Source organism: Dermacentor albipictus, chromosome 3, assembly GCF_038994185.2.
Source record: "Dermacentor albipictus isolate Rhodes 1998 colony chromosome 3, USDA_Dalb.pri_finalv2, whole genome shotgun sequence".
NCBI classification, from domain to species: domain Eukaryota; kingdom Metazoa; phylum Arthropoda; class Arachnida; order Ixodida; family Ixodidae; genus Dermacentor; species Dermacentor albipictus.
In genome coordinates, this window is record NC_091823.1 from 97,694,638 (window position 1) to 97,715,571 (window position 20,934).

Below are 20,934 nucleotides of genomic sequence, written 5' to 3' on the forward strand. Positions count from 1 at the left end.
GCCAAACTAGTACGAATGAGCACACCGCTGTTCCGCGCAATTCAAGAATACATTCCTACATACTTGTATACATAATGACAGCTGACAGCGTTGTCTAAATCACAGCACATTCTTTATGGAATCGCAATATATTCAGCACCATCAACGGTTTACTTGATTTTGTATTGACACGTGTACTTATCGGGAGACAGTGTTTCACCGCCTAACAACTGTTATCGCTCAGCACAGGACGCGCCTGCATGTATCGGAAGTTTCTCGAGTGTTATAGATCGTTCTATCCGCTGTCTGTTGTCAACGAACCTTGTGGGGTCCGACTGCACGTAAGTTGCGACGCGAATGGTGTAGTACCTTCTGGAACACACGCGGGCACCAGCGTTTACTCGCGAAGCTTCAATGACTCATCTATAAAAGCCGACGCGCCTGACCCGCTAATCAGATTTTAGACGATGGCCGACTGTGTTTGCCGCTATCGTTGTACCTTGAGTGTAGCCAGTTTTTGAAGGCAGAGGTTCGCCCAAAAAAACACTAGTTTCGTCATTCGCAGTTTTGCTGTCTTTTTCGCCGTCACTGCTACGTGACAGCATCGTGTGGCAGTTCGGTGAGTGGCGCTTGGTACGCGTGCCCATTCCTGGTTGATCCTGCATGATGGCTGTGTACGACGCCAGAACGGGTATGTGCCACTGTTACACAAGACTATATTTTAAGCCCTATTGGCATTCACATGCATGTGCCATTGGTACTTGGCTTCCCGTTTGTAGCAATTTTTCACGTCAGACGTCTGTCAGTTCGGTCCGCATAGGGGATGCTTTTGCTAAAACCGCATGTAACAAAAACATGTAATGCTATTATCGCTTACGTCTTTGCAACCGTACTATACCACGCGTCTTGCTTTGGTATCGTTGTGCAGAGGAAAGAAGCCCTTACTCCTTTATGCGTGAGTGTGCAAATAACAGCGTCGTCAGGCTGTGCATAACGCAGTCGAAGCTCTGTTTAGCCTCGGCGTTCAGAGAGGCATATTTCGGAAGTACGTTGACCGTCCCGGAGAGGGAGTGGTCGCGTTTTGAACTCGCTGTGCCATAGAAGGAAACTTTGTGCCCATAAGGAGTTATAGGACATACAATTAGCAGATTTTTACAGGGAAGCTGTTTATAAGTACCCTGTGCCACCTTTGTCGGACTTCTCTATAGAAGGGCCACGTGACCTACCGGGAGGAGAAAAGCTCAACAGGGGGAAAGGGGTTGGAGTGGCCCCTTTTCCCCTGTGAGAATGCTATCTTATACACGAATGTTATACGGTTGTCACACGGTGCATTTTCGGCGATGGAGCCAGATCAGCATCGAATTTATTTACAATTGATTTCCCCCTGCCGCGAAAGAAACAAATGTTACGCTGGCGGTTAGCTGCCAACGAATAGTGCCCACCGATTGAAACGCAATATTAGATGCGCGTGGCTGCCGGCACTTCTTGCTGGTGCAAGAAGTGCCGTCAGTCACGTCAATCGTCAAACCTGTCCAACCAATCGTCAAGGCGATTGCAGCGCCCACATTTACAGTGGTGGGCCTTGTGCCCAATATTCCAGGCTTTGGATGAGTGGTTCCGCACATTCCATCCCAGCTATAACTTTGGGAACACCACGGGTAGTGCGTACTCATGAGGAAGAAGCTGCTTACCGCAACCGTCAGCGAGAGTTAGCTCGTGAACGGGCTCGTCGTCGAAGGGTCGACTCCGAGCTGCGCGCCAGAGATGTCGAGTGTAAACGGCAGCACTCCCAAAGCGTGCTCACCACGCGAAGCACCCAAAAGCGAAAATGATGGGAAAGAATGGTGAAACAAAAGATTTAAGATATGGACTGCTTGCGAAGTTTGATTTGCACGGTGTAACACTCGGTGTAACTAACACAGCTTCGCTCTTCGACCATCTTCCCGAACTGCATGGAAGAGGTGGTGATTTGCTTTTCCGTTTTTTTTTGTGGCATTCGTGGATTTGAGAGATCTTATGGTTTATCGACTATGGCAGGCCAGCGTTCGTCTTGTAGTGCCCAGAATGCTGGGATGTGACTCGGGTAGAAAAAAAAAGATGAATGTCAGTTGACAATACCTTTGACAACGGCGCATCCACTTCGAATACGGAGCGGGCATGACTGCAAGGTTATACGGTAGCTCCTCCAGTAACAGTAGCATACTTTAAATAGGAATCTTTGTAATGCCTGAGTATATGATCACTTGCGCATTACGTCATTTAGTCATTTCGTCATTACGTCATTTCTGCACCCTACTACCCGTACACCCTCAGCAGCACGCACAAGACATTTCACGTACGCCACTACGTCCGCGTACGCGCATTTCTCTTTCTTAGTATAGATTGATGAGGCTTCTGACATTTTGTCTATTTTTTAACTTTTAAGTAGTAGCATGACATGTGATTTTTCTGTTCTTACTGCCATAATATATTTCTGTGTCATTGTTTTACTTTAGTGGTGAGATCTGCAGTACTGTTCTGCTTTTTTTTTCTTCTTAAGTTTTGTATGTTTTCTAGTCAAATAATCGTGATAATACTATTAAAAACAAAACTGTAATAAGAGGAATGCCTCACTTCTCTAACGCCACCACCAGACACCACGCCTCTCAAATTCAGATACCATGTATATACGAAATCCGTACTCTGAGTATGCGCGCGAAAGACTGACAATGGCAGATACATTGAGACATTTACACAATGGACCACTGTCGGAGGACCTCTTCCTAGGCGCATGGCCACAGAGTTGGCAGACGACAGAGACAAAAGACAATGCGTGCACTTTCACGTTTCCTAGGTGACATGGGCCTGGACTCACGTCTGTGATACCAGTTGTGTAATGTGTCCTTCACCTCGTTCCTCCCATTATCATCCCCCATTGTGACCCTTTTTTCCCCTCTTCCCCTTCCCTTACGTAGAGTAGCAGGCCAGATGGTCCATTATCCTGCCGACCTGTCTGCATTTTCCAATCAATAAAATACTTCTTCTTTCTCTTTCCGTACTCTGTCCGTGAATGTAAATCCCAGGCTCGTTGAATTTAAGCTCCTCGTTCGCTTGCGCCAGTTGTCGTAATAGTGGCGTAATAAAAGAAAAAAAAACTTTCACTTTGTTGTGACTACTTCATTTACGTTTTCCTAATTTCCCTTATGCTTCTGAGTGTTGCACACTTTTCTTCTGCATAATGGAGCCGTTGCTACAGACATAAATCGTGTTTTAAAAATGTCGCACAGCTAAAAGAAAGAAAAAGAAAGAAAGAAAGAAAGCATGAGACAAAAATCCGACATAGGGAGATATGCCAGAACAAGAACAGCGGTCAAAAGAGAACTTGTAAGTATAAATGGAAAAAATATTATGCGCACACGATGTGCAAATAATATTCGTCAGTATATATACATAATCCTTCTCGATTAAGACCCGCGGAATAAAGTTCATTTCTCAATACAAACGCCCGGGGTTAAATTTGTAATAAAGGTGCAAGACTTGAACGAAGCATGGAATAGAAATGCGCTTCTACTTCGTTCGTTCGTTTTCTTTTGTTTAACTCAATTCCGCTTTTTTTGCGCATATATTATGCCTGAGGCATAGAGGACGTCCCTAGTCGTTCTATCTTTGCCTGTAGGAAATGTTACACCGTCGCAACGATTTCGAGAGCCTAGTAATATGCAGATTGTAGTATTTTGAATGTATTCCGATTTGTCAACTATTTCTTCAGTGTGCTTTTATAAAGGGGGGAAGGGGGGTCGAAGGGTGCTTTATTTATTCTCTCTATTGATTACAACGATATATATCTAGTTTGTCCTTCAGTAAATATTTGACGCCATTGTCATCGATTGTCTCTTTAACGCGTCCCTGACGTGTTAATAATGATGCCAGGAATAGGCTGATAAAGTGCTCACGATAAAAATGTAGCTTGGCGTGAAAAAAAACTAGTGCGCCACAAGAGCTCAAATGCACTGACGCATTGCATATGTTCGCTGCACAACTATATGAAGTGGAACGCGCAAGTAGATGTTTGCACAGAGGTACTCAAATGCCAAAGACCTGTCGCCAAGTTTCACAAGCCAAGCACCGCAGGCCCTTCGAAAGTGAGTCTGCTCCCTGAGGCAGATAGAATATTGCACTCATGAAGGTGAACACTAGTAGTGGCTTACTTTTCTTGTTTTTGCATTATGTTCTACATTTAAATACGTATCAGTTCATGAAATTTGGCAACTTGCGTTTACCAAGAACGTGGAGCACTTCAGCTTTTTGCGCTTCGTTTTACTGAGGCAATCGAGGTATTTTTCCGTGCGCAAGTGATACCTTCACGTCGAGCAGCCTTGCAGTAAGATCAGCAACTTTTGTACTGCATGGAGTGCCATAAATTGAACTTTTAACACAAGAACGTATTTAACCATATTGTGAATAAATAAAATGGGACCATCGTGTCAACTTGAATAAGGAATTATTCAAAAGAAAACACATAAAGACAAGTGCTTCGCACCCGGCGATGAACTAAAGATGGGCGTGAAAACTACAATCAGTGGGGTAGGGAATTTTCTTTTTTGGCTCCTGAAGACGTTCCTGGGGATACAATCCTGTCGCGTATCAATGGAACACCTGCATGCATCTAGTAGGCACAAGCTTTATACATTTAAGCGCAAGTTATAGCTTTCAACCTCCTAACTAAATACATGGGAACAAAAAAAAATGTTTTTCTCGGCAACCACTCACCGTATCATAACGAAGTTTGCTGCATTTAGGAGAACAACTAAGAGTTAGTGGCTGTAGGAAGCTATGTTTCTTAAGTTCCCTTCTCCACTCCTAACAATGTTCTTAAAAACGAGATATGAAAGTTGCAAAACTAAAAAAGGACTTGAATTTTGAAGTTTACAATTCTGCAGGTAAGGGAAGAAAAATGATATCCCAAATCTGTACACGCCGCCTTAATTTACACGCTTAAAGCGGAAAAACTTGTGTATTGCAGATTATTCCGCAATGTACCACTAAACTGCGAATGAGGCTTTTGCCCAAGCTTCGTAAACTGAACTGTATTTCAACTTCACGTCAGCAGTGAATTCATGTACAAAATTTGACCACTTGTGACGCTATACCATATGCAGTACAGTTTACGTAGCTGCGATACGCATGTTTGGTGCAGTGTTACTGATAGAAAACCTCCGTGCATCTATTTTAATTTCAACAGCAATTATTTGGACAGCCAATGAGCATAAACCATCGGCTCAGAAATTATGGGGCTTTGTCGCTCACGGCGCATGCGTGACTCGCGCGCCGACGGTAAGATGATTGAAAAAGTGGTGTGCGCTTGACTGCAAAAAACGACGGAGCGAAGTGGACGAATCTTTGAGCCGTGCCCCCTGTAAGGGCTGCAGAAATATGCATCGTTCCTAACCACGCAACCACTTCTCCCCACCTCCCGCCATTTGTGCTACGCTGAACCGCCTCGGTGGTAGAGCACCGTTCTACTTCCCGGTGCTATAGCGGGCGCGTTGCATGCGCACTGCAGGGTTCCCGCAGAGCTGGCACCCGGAAATCTAGTTCAAGACAGTATCACTTTACTTAACCGCGCAATTATTCGGAGGACTTGCGGATGTTTGTCAGCGCATACGACCATCTTGTGTCGCGTCAACCGGTTTTAAGTTCAGGGCATTGTTTTGCACAACTATACCAGTGAGGTGGGATCGCGGGACTCGCCTCCTCCCGTGCAATGCTAAAGATGTCAAAAAACATTATACAAAGCACTTTTGTTACTGCTGAAATTGTTGACCTCGTTAAGGTACATAATCGCAGCAATGTTTCCGGCGTCCGGCCTCAGTGATTGTCGAGATAAGACCGAGGGGAAAACCAGGGGCATTTTGCGGCGGAGAACAAATGTACTTCAAAAGTGTTTTGGGTACCCTCCACTCAGATTGCTCAGACCAGTGTTTTCATAGAGCCGCTCATCAGGAACGCTCAGTTTGTTTGTTTTTTGTGTGGCCAAGGTGAATTTAGCCCTAAGTACAACTTGGGGTTCTCTCATGGGAAGCTAGTACGCGTGCGCAGAATGGTCACGCTAGCAGAAGTAGGCAGAACGCTTCCTTGAGTTCGTTGCCAGGCTGGTTCAGCCGAACGTGATGATGCTTCTAGTCATTTCTGTGGTCGCCGGCGTGTCTTGAAAGACGCGCTTAAAAAAAAAAGGAAATCACCGCCTCTTTCAGTCCGCGAAGGTGTTCAAACAGCGAAGCTGTGTTAGTTACACCGAGTGTTACACCATGCGAGTCAAACTTCGCAAGCAGTCTATATTGTTAATATTTTGCTTCACCATTCTTTTACCTCATTTTCGCTTGCGGTAGACAGCTTATTGCTCAAGTGTAGGCACTACTCGTGGTATTCCCATAGATGTAGCTGGGATCAAAACTGCGGAAAAACTAACAACCTACATGCCAACTGATAGCGAAGGTTCCATAGAATCCCACATGTTAAGAAAATGGAACTCGTTGTAACCGTCGCAATCTACGTATTGTGGGGACAACTAACAGTAAGCAAAAAATAAAAAGAAAGTAGTGACGTGACAACCTGAAATGGCAGTGATGCCAAGATCTTACGCTGCTTGGCGCGAATGTTTGAATTGCTTTAGCGTCCGGCATTGCGGTCGCTGGGACAGCAGTTATTTTTCTTTTGTGGCTGAGGCGAGCTTGCGACTTACCTCAGCTGAAACACCAGTGTGTCCTTTAACTATTAGTAGGGGCGTGTGTCTTAATGTGAACGTAAGTAGGTTGTTATTGACGGCAGTTGCCCCAGTAGCTTCCTTAGGAAGGTGAGTGAATAGGATGGAAATAAATGAGACTGCCAAAGAGCTTTCAAAATCAACTTCAATTTTATTCGTCTTTAATAATGCACCCATATAACTGACCAAACAAAACATGTTTGAATGATGAAAAGTACTATGACCAGCACATAGTCGTAATGCATAGCAACCTATGCGAATCCTTTTCAAAGAATCATTCGTAATTCCTTTAGAAACCATGGATTCATACCCACCAATTATCGGACAGCATTACCCCATACTATCATTTACAAAATATTCAACTTACTAATTTAGCTACCCGTCCGACACTCAGAGCCTTTGTTGAGTGAGCGAACACAGCGCGACGTTTCTTCGCGGGGCGTTCCGCATTTATCGTCACGACGAGACAAGCGCGTCGGATGCCTCAGCGTGAACTTGCACAGTAACAAAAAACCTGCACTCACACCTTTCGCCAACGAATGCAGTGCGCTCGGTCACGCAACATTTGAAGTGAAGCGCACGCCACTTTTTGAAGCAACACAGAAGGAAAAAAGAAAACTCGGAAGAAACCGCCGCGTTTAAGTGAGCGACGACATTCGTAACGACGTAATAGCTGACTTGCACAGCTTTGCCAAGTCTTGCGTCAGAATCACTGGTAGGTAGGGGTCGCCAAAAAAGAATCAATTCTGAAATAGAAAAAAAATTACCATTTGTTCTTTTAGTGCAGGAAAAATATATGAAACGAAAAAGTTATTCATATGCCAGCATTCTGATTAATCATTTCAGAGTATTTTTTTTTGCGCATAGGTTTTCTAGTTTCAGTGTTTGCCCCCCCCCCCCCTCTCCCTCCCCTCACCTAGTCGCGCTTCAATCGTGCAACACTAACTAACCCCAACCTTTCCTTCCCATCATCAAGAATCTCCTCCTCTCTCTCTCTCTCTCTCACTGACTGATATCCTTGGCGATAGGTTGTGGCACACTTTTCGTTCCAAGTTTTGTGACCTATTTAGATGGACCTTGCAACTAGTCCAAAGTTCCGTATATTGGGCGCAAGGCCCACCACTGGAGATGCGGACGCTGCAATCGTTTTCACGATTGGCTGGATTGCTTTGACAATTGAAGTCTTCGTGTTTCTTAATGAGGTTACGCACACGTTCGGCTGCGGTGGAGAGAATGACGCCAGTGGCGATATGCCCGCAGTCCGCCGTTGTTGCTGGCGCTCGATGTCTCGAGTTTGCTTGGTGGCGTGGTTAGCAGTGAACTTGGCTAAAACACGTTGGCGGGCTAGTGGGTTAGTTAGTTAGTGCAAGCACTACTGAATGAGGACGCAGAAAGAAACAGGTACACAGAGACAGCGCTACTTTCGACTATAGGTTTTATTTTCGCACGCATCAATATATGTATACTGTATGAGCGGAAATGAATGAGGTCGCAAAAAAAAAGACCATTCAGTGGTGCGTGTCGATGAACCGTACACGTGTCCAAGGCGTGGTCTATATACAACACTCTCTCATGGATTTAAACTAACTATATAGCCCGACAACGTGTTTTAACGAAGTTCATTTCTAGTACCTCGGGCATTCTACCACGGTATGTCGTTGAATCGTGCCGCATCGTCTCACCTAGACCACGCCATGCCATGCCAGACCTTGTCACTGAGACCATGCTGATGATTATAGTTTTAGCCTACTCCGACAATGACGGCGCATGGGCCGCCTAAACAGCTTCGCTGTAAGATGTTCCTCCTACAACAAAGCATCGTGCATCGCCTTTGTCCTTGTGGCATCGCTCACAATGTCCTTCCGCTCACTTGACGTTTGCGTCTCTCCATAGCTATCTCAACGATGAAGTGGATAAACGTCAAAATTGCATGACCATTAAATTGAGACAATTGCGGTCAATAAACGAAAACATTCCCTTGGATCACACGTTGCATAGAGATGAATGCAAAAACGAAATTGTACGCATTGGCTGTAAGTAGACAAAGTACGCCATTTGTAAGTAACTGATGTAAGTAACGCCAACTGTAAGTGTAAGTACGCCATTTAATTAACTGATTTACAAAAGGTATCGCTTCACACGGATTTCAACATGCGCATTGGATCTGCATAATTTTTCAACTGGGTGATGACTAAACGCACATGGTTTTCCGTTTGTCTCATCTCGTGCACAGTTCACATGCGACGCGCCTGTAGCCAACTGGTAGCGTTGATCAACCGAGCGTTGTGAGGCATCTATGAGCTGCCGGGGCACTGTTTCTTCCGCCCAGTTGTAGTTGCATTGCGTGATGCATTGGGCCATGGTGTCGCACCTATTTATGGCTAGAACATTGGCCGAGGAATTCAAGCTCAGCGCTAAACCTGGATGTTAATCGTAATGCTCGCCACTAAAAATACATTATTTATTGAATACAGTGCAACGAATGCGTTATATGGCAGTGATTGTAGCATGCAGTGGTGATAATCTGTGTGGAAAACACAAGAAAGTATATCAGGCTGTTTTTTTAATGCTACAAATATTTTAGAACATCACCTTTCTTATATTACATTACTTTCTGCCAGAGACAGCCAATACGTAGTTTTGAATATGTGTAAGAAAGTTTTCTTTGTATGCAAAGGAAACGTGGAGTAAGAATGCACGTGGCCACGTTATCCGCACTGTGGCGCACAAAGTGCTATGCGGAATAGTTCACAGTGTACTTTGTGAGTATAAAGTTAGGCGAAATACTCTGCTGCTTAATAGAGAAAAGAACATGCACCTATTTCACTACACAAGAGGAAGCACTATTCCACACAAGCACTTTCAGCCGTTGCAGCGAATGAACGGAGAGTTTCAGTCAAGGAAACAACGCATAACTTCAAGCATATAAAAACTGCACGATTGGAAACGCCACAAGAAATTCAGTGATGTTAATGATGAATTTTAAAAAAAAGCGTCTTCTGGAGACGTAATATGGGAATTGTCGGTTGGACTTCCGGGTGGAGGTCAGTTATATTTTAGTTCACGTTTGTTTCCAGCAATATTATTACTTTAGGACTTCTCTTAATATAAATGCAAATTTTTTCTATTATTTCTGTGCCTTCATTGTTTCTTTCGCTACCTGGATGAGGCTAAGGTGGAAATTTAGGGCCTCGGATCTCATAATTTTTTTTCACTTGTTGCATGGCGAGCGCCTTCAAATTGGCAGCATGGATGCCATGATGTAACACACAAGGGACTGTTTGCTCGCAGTCTGCGCATCACCCCCTTGTGCTACTCGACCGCTCGTTAACATGACAGATTCAGAGAGCCCATAAGTGCATGTAGTATAATGCAGGAAATAGTGGGGTAATTGCGGTACTCTTAACAAATTTCTTACATACTGACTGCTTTCGACTGCACATCTGTGGATTCTGAAGCAGCAGTATTCCGACGATGAAAGGTCCAATATCTGGGTCCCCTGCAAAGCGCATTCTCCATCAACCGAAAAACGTCCCTTGGGTAGTTCATATGGAAATGTGCTTGGCTGCAGCTTAACTGAACAGGCTCTTCGAAGAGGCTTTGTTCTTTATGCAGTGTACCTTCGCTTCCGTACCATGACCTACAATATAGTAGGTATGCACAGCATGAACAAGAACGGAGCAGTGATTGATTATGCACGCTGTTCTTGATTCTTCCAGCGATGTGTGACGGTACTAAACTTGGTAATTTCGCAAGCGATATTCTTGTACCCACCGAGATGAACAAGTCGAAAGGGTACATTGGGAAGAATAAATAGCCTGACCATGACCATTGGCTACAACAACGGAAGACGTTACTGAGAAATGTACTTTTCAGATTATAGGAAATATGCAACCAGCCGCCCTTTTTGGTTCACATTTTCCTTCTGAAGTGACAAAGCCTTCTTCGGTGCTGCTGAGCGAGGAACGCGAGATAAAATAAAATTCGCAGAGGTGTTCTTATTATATTAAAGAAGCATGCCTCAAAAATTAAAAATGCAGCAAGGTGATTTAAGTATTTTCAGATTTCTATATTTCAATCTGACTTAAGTGAACAGTGAGCACCGGTTATTCGAACATTGCTTGTATGCCGCAATCAACACTTTTTACACACCTTAGAGGGTAGCCATAAAGAATGCCTAACCTCAGTTATGCAGTAGCCCATAGACGTTTTCCAAGTTTCAGTGAGAACCAGTGGCCTGCAGCCCTAGGTCACAACAAAGGTTATAATAAATTTTCTGGTTCCCTTTTCCCACAAACTAATCTCCCCTTCCTTTGCTTTCTTCGTCTGATATTGTTTGTAGACCAACGTTATTGCTACAGAAATCATTCGACAAATAAGGATTCATGTGCCTGCTTACCAGTCACACTGTCCCCTGCACGTACATCTATAACTGCGCAACAAACATTAACTTGGTTCATCTGCTGAAACCATTCTTAAGATAACGAGATGTAACGCTGGTGGCCAATATCACTTTTCACTGTACCCAAGCACGCCATAGCAACACGCATACGATAGAGACAAAAGTTAAAAATAAAAGAAACTGGAATGGAGCCTACACAATAAAAGTAGTAAGATCAAATATGAAGTATGAATGAGGATTGAACGTAAAACACAAGAAATAATCCCAGTAGAACCAAGCTTGGGGGCTGATATCTCTGTACGCGATAGCTTTGTAAGCATCCCTCATCATATCTTATGTAGTAACGCACGCATACATACATGTATAAACGCCTTACATATTTACATATTTGCATGTTCCTTCTTCAAACGTGCTTCGGGGTAGCCAATGAAGAACGCTAGAAACGATGGAACGGCTGCAAACATCGGAGACCATAAATTCTACAGAAGGATAGGGTAAGCAAGCGCGGCATTGAAAGAAATAGAGAGAGAGACGAAAATAATAATGCTCAAAGTAGTGGACCTTTTCCGCATATATTGTGTGGATGCGTAGCACAGAAGCCTTGCGCAGCACCCTGCCTTGCGCAAGTCAGAGAGATAAATGCTATATATATATATATATATATATATATATATATATATATATATATATATATATACATATATATATATACACCCGCCGTGGTTGCTCAGTGGCTATGGTGTTGGGCTGCTGAGCACGAGGTCGCGGGATCGAATCCCGGCCACGGCGGCCGCATTTCGATGGGGGCGAAATGCGAAAACACCCGTGTGCTTAGATTTAGGTGCACGTTAAAGAACCCCAGGTGGTCAAAATTTCCGGAGTCCTCCACTACGGCGTGCCTCATAATCAGAAAGTGGTTTTGGCACGTAAAACCCCAGATATTATATATATATATATATACATAAGGAGAACGCAGACATTGGGCAGCATCCTGTCCGCTAGGAAACCGCTCAGTCCACGGGCCTAAACAGATAACACAAGCTCGACACGCATTCGCTAACTTGCCAGTTACGCAAAAATTGTTTATCTCATTGAAAGTTTAGTGCCACGTGCCAGCATTGCCGACTTCTGGAAGGGTTTCGATTTCGGTAGCGTTTTATTTCTTGCATTACGTAACGCCCTCTAGGCACGTCAGTAATGCACTGTCTACAGTCGCTCGAATAGTGCGCGTGCCATGAACGGCGCTGAGTAGTGGGAATAGCGATGGTCACAGATTAATTTTTTTTTCACCTATTTAGCCACTCCTGCCACTTGGCTGTTTTCAGAAACTAGGAATCACTTTATGTTAGCGGTTTGTTTGGCATTGAAACCATCCCGCTTGCTTAAGATTGAATTTTGAAACTTAAAGTAAGCGAATCGGTAATATTTCGCAAGTATTAATGCATGCTAGACTGTATAAAATAAAGTCATTACCGTTTCTTTGCTTTAGGTGGCACATTTCAACCTGAATATCATTAGCAGCGGGGTAGCCAGAAAATTTTTTGGAAGAGGGCATCTACTTGAAACGGGGAAGGGAAGGGTAAGGAAGGAGGGAGTAGACGGGATGGGTATTCCGCATACTAATACAAAAATGTCAAAGGAGGACACGCGGATCGAGTGCCACCTTCTCGCTCTGCCACTGATGATAAGTATAAAATGTAATGAGATGAGATTATCTACCATATGCCTTTCAGAAAAAAAAACCGAGAGTATATGCAACAGAAAATGCGCATGCAAACGTGAATCTCACGACAGTTCCAATTGCTTCAAAAAATAATTTTGTTTGTATTCCCGAAGCGTCTATTACTCTCTGATACCAAATTACGTCGCAGTGGCATTCATCGTCGGTCCCTGTCTTCTCGGCATCTGTCATGTGTTTAGTGTTATGCCAAAGCAAGTTTTGTTGAGTACAACTAAATCAAATCATCACTCGTGTTTGGAAACCGAGTAAGCTTTTGGTCAATATGCGCGCTCTATGCGAGCTTTTTTTTGGGATTGGTGTTAGTGCACAACTTTAGTCTTGAAGACAAGAATGCGAATGGCAAGAACGAACAGCTTGTTTCGTCACGGATTAAGCTTATGGGTATCCACATCATAGCACACGCGTGATGCTTGCTTCTAGTCGATGCTGTGGCGGGACAAGAAGCACGAGAACTTAGCGGAGTATGGAAGCAACGGTTACTGTACATTGGCTTTCCTAGGAAACAGTTCTCATTTATTTTAACGCATCGGCAGTAAAGGATGACGCAGGATAAAGAAAGTGGTGGCATTTTTTTGTAAAAGCAATATTTACGTTTGGAAGCTCATAAATATACGAGGGCGAATCAGCAAGACTTTGCACCTATTTTTTATTAGCCAATATAAGGCACATACAGGTAATTACAAATATACGCACTATTCTACGTGCTTTACACTATTTTTCCACATGTCTCCTGTGTTTCCACACCGGTTCAGACATTTGTCTCTTTGGAGCACTAAATTTCAGATGCCCCTGTGGTAGATTCGTGTGGCTGACTTTGGAACCACCGTCGGCGTGCTGTTTTGGCTTCATCGTCGCACGTGAATCACTGTCCTACCAGAAAGTTTTTCAGTAGACCCAAAACATGGAAATCACTAGGGGCGAAGTCCGGACTGTACGGTGGGTGGTCGAGACTCTTCCAGTGAAAAGACCAAATCTTGTCGGTACTTCTGATTGCCACATGTGGCCTCGCATTGTTGTGGAGGATAACCGCGTTGTCCGCATCGAGAATCCCCGCCGTTTTCGGCTGATGGCAGCCAGTAGACGTCACAGTGTGGAACAATGAATGATGGCATTGATGGTTGCACTTTGTGGCATGAAATCCAGCAGAAGCGGTACTCGGCCATCCCAGAAGACCATTAACAACACTTTCCCAAAAGATGGCACTGAACGGAATTGTTTGTCACAGGTGAACCCGGGCGTTTTGACACCATGCTCTGCTGCTGCGATTCGGGCTCGATGCAGTATCCACATTTCATTGCCAGTAACAATGTGGTCCAGGAAACTTTCACCCACCTCGGCATACCGTTGCAGATTCAGTGAAGCAATCATTAACTTGCCTTTCATCATGTTATCCAACTGCTTAGGCAGCCACCGACATCAAACCTTCCGGTATACACTGTAAAAATGTTTAGACTCTTAAGGGTATATTGTCTTGTCGTACTGGTAACGCCCTCACCATAGGGCCCTTACAAAAATTTATAGAGGACAACAGTGGTGCTCTAACGAGACTTGCGGTGACAAAAGATGTAGCTGATAACTATGTAACCATTCTGACAGCCTTGGGTGCGCAGAAATATCCGACAGAAGAGTTTCGTATCTCTCCCTGTGGAATTCGCTTGTCGTGATTGCGGAAGCACATGTTCATCCTATGGACCCTTATCTCTCATGCGAACCTTTAAGGGTATATCTTCAACTATTGACCCGCCATGAACGTCACGCTCTATCGACCATTCGCATTCTACGTCCATATTGGGCCTCGGTAGGTCATCGTCATCGCCGCCTTCACGAACTCGGCTCAGAGATGAAAATGCGGATACCACCGAACATGAAAAGGTGACGTACAAGCTTGCTGCACAGATTACGATTAGATGGGACCTTCACGCGACGCTACCTACATCTGATCGGCGAGCGGACAGTCCGAATTGTGAGGAATGCGTTATTCCTGAGACGACCAAACTCCTCTCGTGCATCTGCCCGCGATTGGATGTACAGAGAAACTCGCTGACAGACACCTTGTCAAAATTTGCGTTGGTCCATTAACTGAAAAGGTTCTATTAGGACTTTTGCCGGATCCTCGTCATCCAGCTAATAGTCTGAAAGCTGTCAGTAGATTTTTGTACGAGGGTGGACTGGACAAGAGACTTTGAAGAGTCTTGGAGTCCGCAAGATTCTCACCACAATTTTTATCCTCATAATCAACGTCTTCTCTGTTCTTTCTACACTTTTTCCCCTTCCCCCAATGCCGACTAGAAGGTCAGCGCATTGAGTCAGGCCGACCTCTCAGCTATGCAATCGTAACAAATACCTTCCTCTCTATCTCTCTTGTGTGTAAGGCCCTAGCGGTTAAGGTGTTACAACTGCGACAAGAAAACACCATTACGGGTGTGTTTATTATTGCAGTGTACACTAAGGACCCGTAAACAATGTCGTGAGCACTCCTTTACGAAATGCTAAGCTCGCGGGAAAGGTCATTGAGGTGCACACGCCGATCCGCTTTCACCATTGCATCCACGCGGGAAATGTTGCAGTCAATCAGCGACGCATGCGGCATCCCCGTACGCTCGTCGTCATACGAGCCTTCAGGGCCTTTTGCGAACTCACAAAACAACCACCTCACACTTGTCTAAGCGAAACACGTTTTCCTCTACGTGGGCTTCATTTCCTTATGAATTTCGGTGAGTGTTAGTTCCGTTGCCCCATAGAAAACAAATCACACTTTGGTGCTCGTGTCCCGTGTACGTCTGACGCACAACCGCCATCTTCAACAACTGACAGCAGCGCCGTGCCGCGGAGCTAACGGCCGATAAGACCAGGCCTGTTGAAGAAAGGTCAGTTTATGGGAATAGAAATGCTGACTTCGCATTTACAGCCGTAATTTGGTTAAAAAAGTAGTGGTAAAGACTTTCTGATTCGCCTTCGTACAATGCGGAAAACTGAAAGATGCGTTTAACAACTGCGCTTTGAGTTACTGCTGACTTATGCAACTGCGCTTGACGCGGAGTCTCACTTAAACAACAACGGGCTTACATCAATCAGGTGTATTTTCTAAGATATGTTCCAGCATATATTACATGATGGAAAGATACATTCCACTTGTCTGCGTGTGTGGCAGTTTACCCGCAATTTTATTTTGACTCAGTTGTCTTTTTATTATACGCTCTTAAAAAAGTTTGCACACTTTGGGCCTTGTATTGCCCCACAACAGTGATTATCATCCGCATCGCTTGCGTTTCTTCTCTGGAAAACTCCGCACTTGCTACATCCCTTTTGAGAATGCTATGGTGCGCTGATAACGCGCATGTCATTCATGACCGGGAAGTACAGGGCTCGAGGCGTTAAATAAAAGAAATGCGAGCAAGATGGATGACGATTATTGTTGGGGGACAAGATCAGCACCCAAGGGTGCAGATTGTTTCGAAGTGTAGCAGCTATGGCTGATTTTATGTATTAGGCCATTGACGAAAAAAAATTTTACGGCTTCACGTTCTTATCTATGGCTCGGTGTGCTGACATTCCCTCTGCCGGTATCTCCTTTTCTTGTCTCCAAAATAAATTTGTATTGCCTACTTACCAACTCGATTTTGTGTCTCCAGATTACGATTGTTCTCTGATCAGCCCTCGTCTCTACGTACACTACTTTAGCTATTTCCCGAATGTAGATGCCCAGATATTTCATATCTATCTCCCCATTATTATCACAGCCTGTAGACAATCTTGCGCATTTCATATTAGATTATTTGAGCTGCTTACATTCCAGCTAATAATTCTAGAGATAATTTGAGGTACGATTTTATGTAGAACGCAACCCCACTATCTTGTACACGTGTGTTGCAAAATTCTTCTTGGTGCTTGCTTACATACAATACCGCGGAAATAGAGAGGAAATCCCCCTCCCGTCCCTTTCTACCTAAATAATATATTTTCCGCGTCCATTTACCCCAATTTCATCATTTAGTTCACAGCGTTCTACAGCGTTCACTACTTGATTTCTCCTCTGATTGATGAGCTTATTCTTACTAAATATATACCTTCGTTCGTCATTTCAATACATCTATGCTTCATACACAGCTTTGATATTTGCTCCTCACAGAATCTGGTTCTTCACTTTTGCATCAGGATGCTTATCAAAGAGATTATGTTGGATTACCGATAATATTGTCACATTTCTTTGAGTGTGTAGAATCAAACAATAAAGAAAATTTCGAACAAAAAATCTGGCTCTTCACTGGGCCAATGTAATCCAGAACGAATATTGCATATCGCAAGGATATGACGAAAGCGGGAGTGAGGCATTAGAATCAAATTCCACGGCTCATATCTGTCAGTGTCCATTGATACAGACCTAATGATTAATAGCAGACCCACCTTGAATGTTCTTGAATGTTTTCGAGAACATACAACCCTGTTCACAAGAAGCGCGTTCGCCTTGCTCACGCAATCTGATCATGTCTCAATCATGTCTCATATATGGGCTGTAGATTTCACAGTAGAGTCTAAGAATAAAATAAATAAGACGGCTGAACTGAGGAAGCTCGTATTGAAATTTAGCGCTAGAATCAGACAAATAAGAATGGTAAAAACATGCTACGAGTACTTACCAGCAACTGAAGATTTATTCTGGAATGATGAGTATATAGAGAAACATTTAAGAGCGTTATTATTCAGATAGAGTAGGCACGCCTTGCACCGAGAGATAACCGGATAAATGTTATGTTCCGGTGCATAACTGAAACTGGAAATAAAGCGAGCCAAATTTTCTAAAATGGCTAAAATAAATTTTCTTAAATGGCTAGGATTGAAGACAACGTATCAATTAATGTAGAGAAATTGAAATGCCCGTACATCGCACACCAAGCACCCTAAAAGAAAGAGGAAATGGATTCTTTAGTTTGGAAACTTCCTAACGTTCTAGTAGTGCCATTATAACGAAAGCTCGTCGTTGTATACCAACTCATAACGATGAAATAGGTGAAGTTATTAATTTTCCGCCAGGCACTAAATTTAACTCAGTGCGCCATGAATTTTCGATAACGGTAATGGCCCTGGCAACCTCTGCTCCGAAATGCTACCTGATATTTATAAATGTTCGAAACAGGGGGGAGAGGGGGGGGGGGGGGGGCGTTGTGGTGGTTTGCCAGCAAGCGGGTTTAGTCTGGCAGGCTTAGCCAGCAGTCATTCTGCCTGAGCATCTCATATGTTTTTAGCAAAACTGTGTCACCAGACTTTACCCAACTCCCTGCCTTGAAGAAAAGCAAACACTCGTAGCACGCTCTTCCTGATTACTACAGGCCTTTTCAGAGAACACTCCATCGTCTTCTCTGAGCTCGATTTCAGCTTGCTAAAAAGGAGTGTTCTTCAGTATGAGGAGCACTTGGACAATACCTCCCACAAAATAGCCTTTGCAAGTAACTGATCATGCGCGCAGACTTTACGTATCACAAGGACATCATCATCATAATCAACATCAGCCTTTTCTTATGCCCCCTTCAAAACGAAGGATTCTTTCACCGTTCTTCAATTACCATCTCCAAAGAGGCACTTGATCATGTCCCTTCAACAGTTCATTGCCCATTTCATCTTCCAAATAGTGAAACACACTGTTAAAATTAGACACAATGGAGGCGTATCGTCAGTTTGTCTACAGTAACATGAAGTACCTTGAATGGCAACAGTGTCACGTATGTCGAATGAAATGGCTGCATGTTCAATGCTCTGTGTTTCTCAGCAGCCAGCTTTTCTTTAATTGTTGACCCAATGCGTGAAATATGCCGCGTCTCGACTAGCATATGGCCGCACGCTTACCGCTCTATGCGAGGTGTACCCGCGTGTAATTTATTCCTCCGCAATCCTAGGACCATATATCATTTTTATTTCTTGGTTCCGGCCTACTGCTTCACCCTCGCATTGTATCCCGCAAGTCTTAATGTCACTTAATGTAGCCTGACAATCCTTTATCTTCTTCATGGTGCTCACTTTGAGAGTTAAGAGTTTTCTTTCATTGTCAAGAAACTCGAGCTGGCTTCGCGGTGTGGAATACGTGCTAAAAAAGTTTAGTGCAAGAGCTTGTTATTTTGCAGTATGAGGGTACTGCTTCTTTTTTAGACGCAAACAGACCAAGAAAAGAAGATTAACGCCAGAGACACAGACAGTTATAGCATCTGGCAGCATTATATTGTTCACCTGTGAATTATGAACGCGCAGGGGTGTGCAAATGCAACGATATGACTCGTGTGGTACAGCCAGGACTTTGACCAGTGATGGTACTTTCCACCTTGTGGAAGGAGAGGAGCTTTATCTCTATACTTGAGCAGTCAGGGGACGTAATCATGAAGGGTATTTATGACATTCATGCATGAGCCCGAGCGCTCACCATGTTATTTTACTGGTGCGTGAATTACTGATAAAATGTGCAAGTGCGTACGAGTCTTTCTTCGCGCATTTTCGTCCGTTTCTTTTTTTCGTTTTTGAAGAGTTAGCCGCGCCATGGTGTAAATAAAACTCCTGCACTTTGGATAAACGTTTTCTTCCGAAAGCCAGCGCAACTTGCATACGCATTTCATTCTTGTTGTGTCTTTAGGTCGGCTGCCTTTATGCGATGATGAATCACCCACTCACCTGCGCTTGCTGAGAAAACTGCCTGTTTTGGTAGCTTTATTGGATCCGAAGGTAAATAGATATGACCATTCATACTGCGTGGCAGAAAGAAATACCACGCAATACGTATAGCAGTGAGAATCGTGTTAGCTTCTTTTGTGGACGCCATGTCTTTCTTGTGAGCTAAATACAATCTATTCAACATGCGCATATGGGCATGAGGTTTACAGGTTTGTTTGGCTAACCTCCCCATTTTCCTCCCCTTTGTTTTCTCTGCTCGTTGTGATGCATATTTTTGCGTTGATATAGATCTCTTCCTCGCACCCTGTAATGAGGTTTTCCTTCCTACTGTGAAAGCCGTTCCAGAAGTAACATTCTCGCTGGCACAGAATTAGGGAATGCGAACGAAGATATGCAGGCCTTATAAACAACACTGCAAATGTTCTGTGTTTCGTATTAAGGTGGTCAAACCCAATTAAGGAATTCTGTGGTGCCACGTACTATTTCCTTCGTCCTATATGAAATTTATTTACACAACTGCGTTCGCTCGGTAGCTCATTTGCAGCTAGGAGGCGAGAGATTGCTTTGAAGAGAAGATACAGCAAGGGAATGAAAGTGAAATGGTTCTAGGACGGTTACAGTCAAAGAAGAAAATAAATATACTTGAAAATTACGTGCCACGAGCACTACACCATTATGAGCCACGCCATTGCGGGAGAGTCGGAGGTAATTTTGACCTGCGCGGGGTTTCTTACCGTGCACCTAGATTACAGTGTATGAAGGCATCACATGCACAAAACACGCATACATGTAAATGATGCAAATAACCGGTGGTCTAGAAATAAGACATGCTCGGCACTTTGGTCTCGCCAACGCTTCATTTGTAGACTTTATACTTCTGTCTCTCAAGGAAGAGCTTGAGGTAGGCCGAAGCATTTAGGTAAACGAACCAATCTACTGATGAAACAACATCTCGTGATCGAAAGACATTCTCACACACACAGTTTCAATGTTACGTAGCTTCCCTGAACACTTCAACGAAGGTCTCTCAGAAGAAGCTCCCATGGCTGCAGTATGACAAGATACTAGTGATGGTCGCACTATCGCTAGTGTAGACGTTCTGGCCCTTTTGTCATTTACCTTCAGCCACGTGTGAAACCAGAGACCTCCTCCCGGCGTTACACTGTCTACGTCGGTTGTATTGCAGGCCAAACCAGCATATCGTCTTTATCTCTCTCTCACTGATAATCGTGTTGGGGTGGTAAATGTGTTTCGTTGTCACAATCGAATCCTCAAAAAGAATAAATTGCAATTACCTGCGTGGTAGTACTGAAAGCTTTTTCCGACGTGCTGCATGCGTCGTCAGTAGCTTTATTAAAGCCAGCAAACACGTTAAAATGCGTTTCTGCAATTTCTGCAACGTCATGTAATCTGAGA

The 20,934-nt window shown here is 43.9% G+C and overlaps 1 protein-coding gene across 1 annotated transcript in view; it reads left to right on the forward strand.

Moving 5' to 3' along the window:
* Positions 1-597: 597 nt before the first annotated feature.
* Positions 598-20,934, forward strand: part of LOC139057872 (uncharacterized) — a 328,200-nt gene continuing 307,863 nt past the window's right edge. Inside the window, exon 1 of the transcript XR_011513059.1 lies at positions 598-670. The gene's annotated coding sequence lies outside the window, so the exon portion shown is untranslated. The remainder of the gene's footprint in view (positions 671-20,934) is intronic.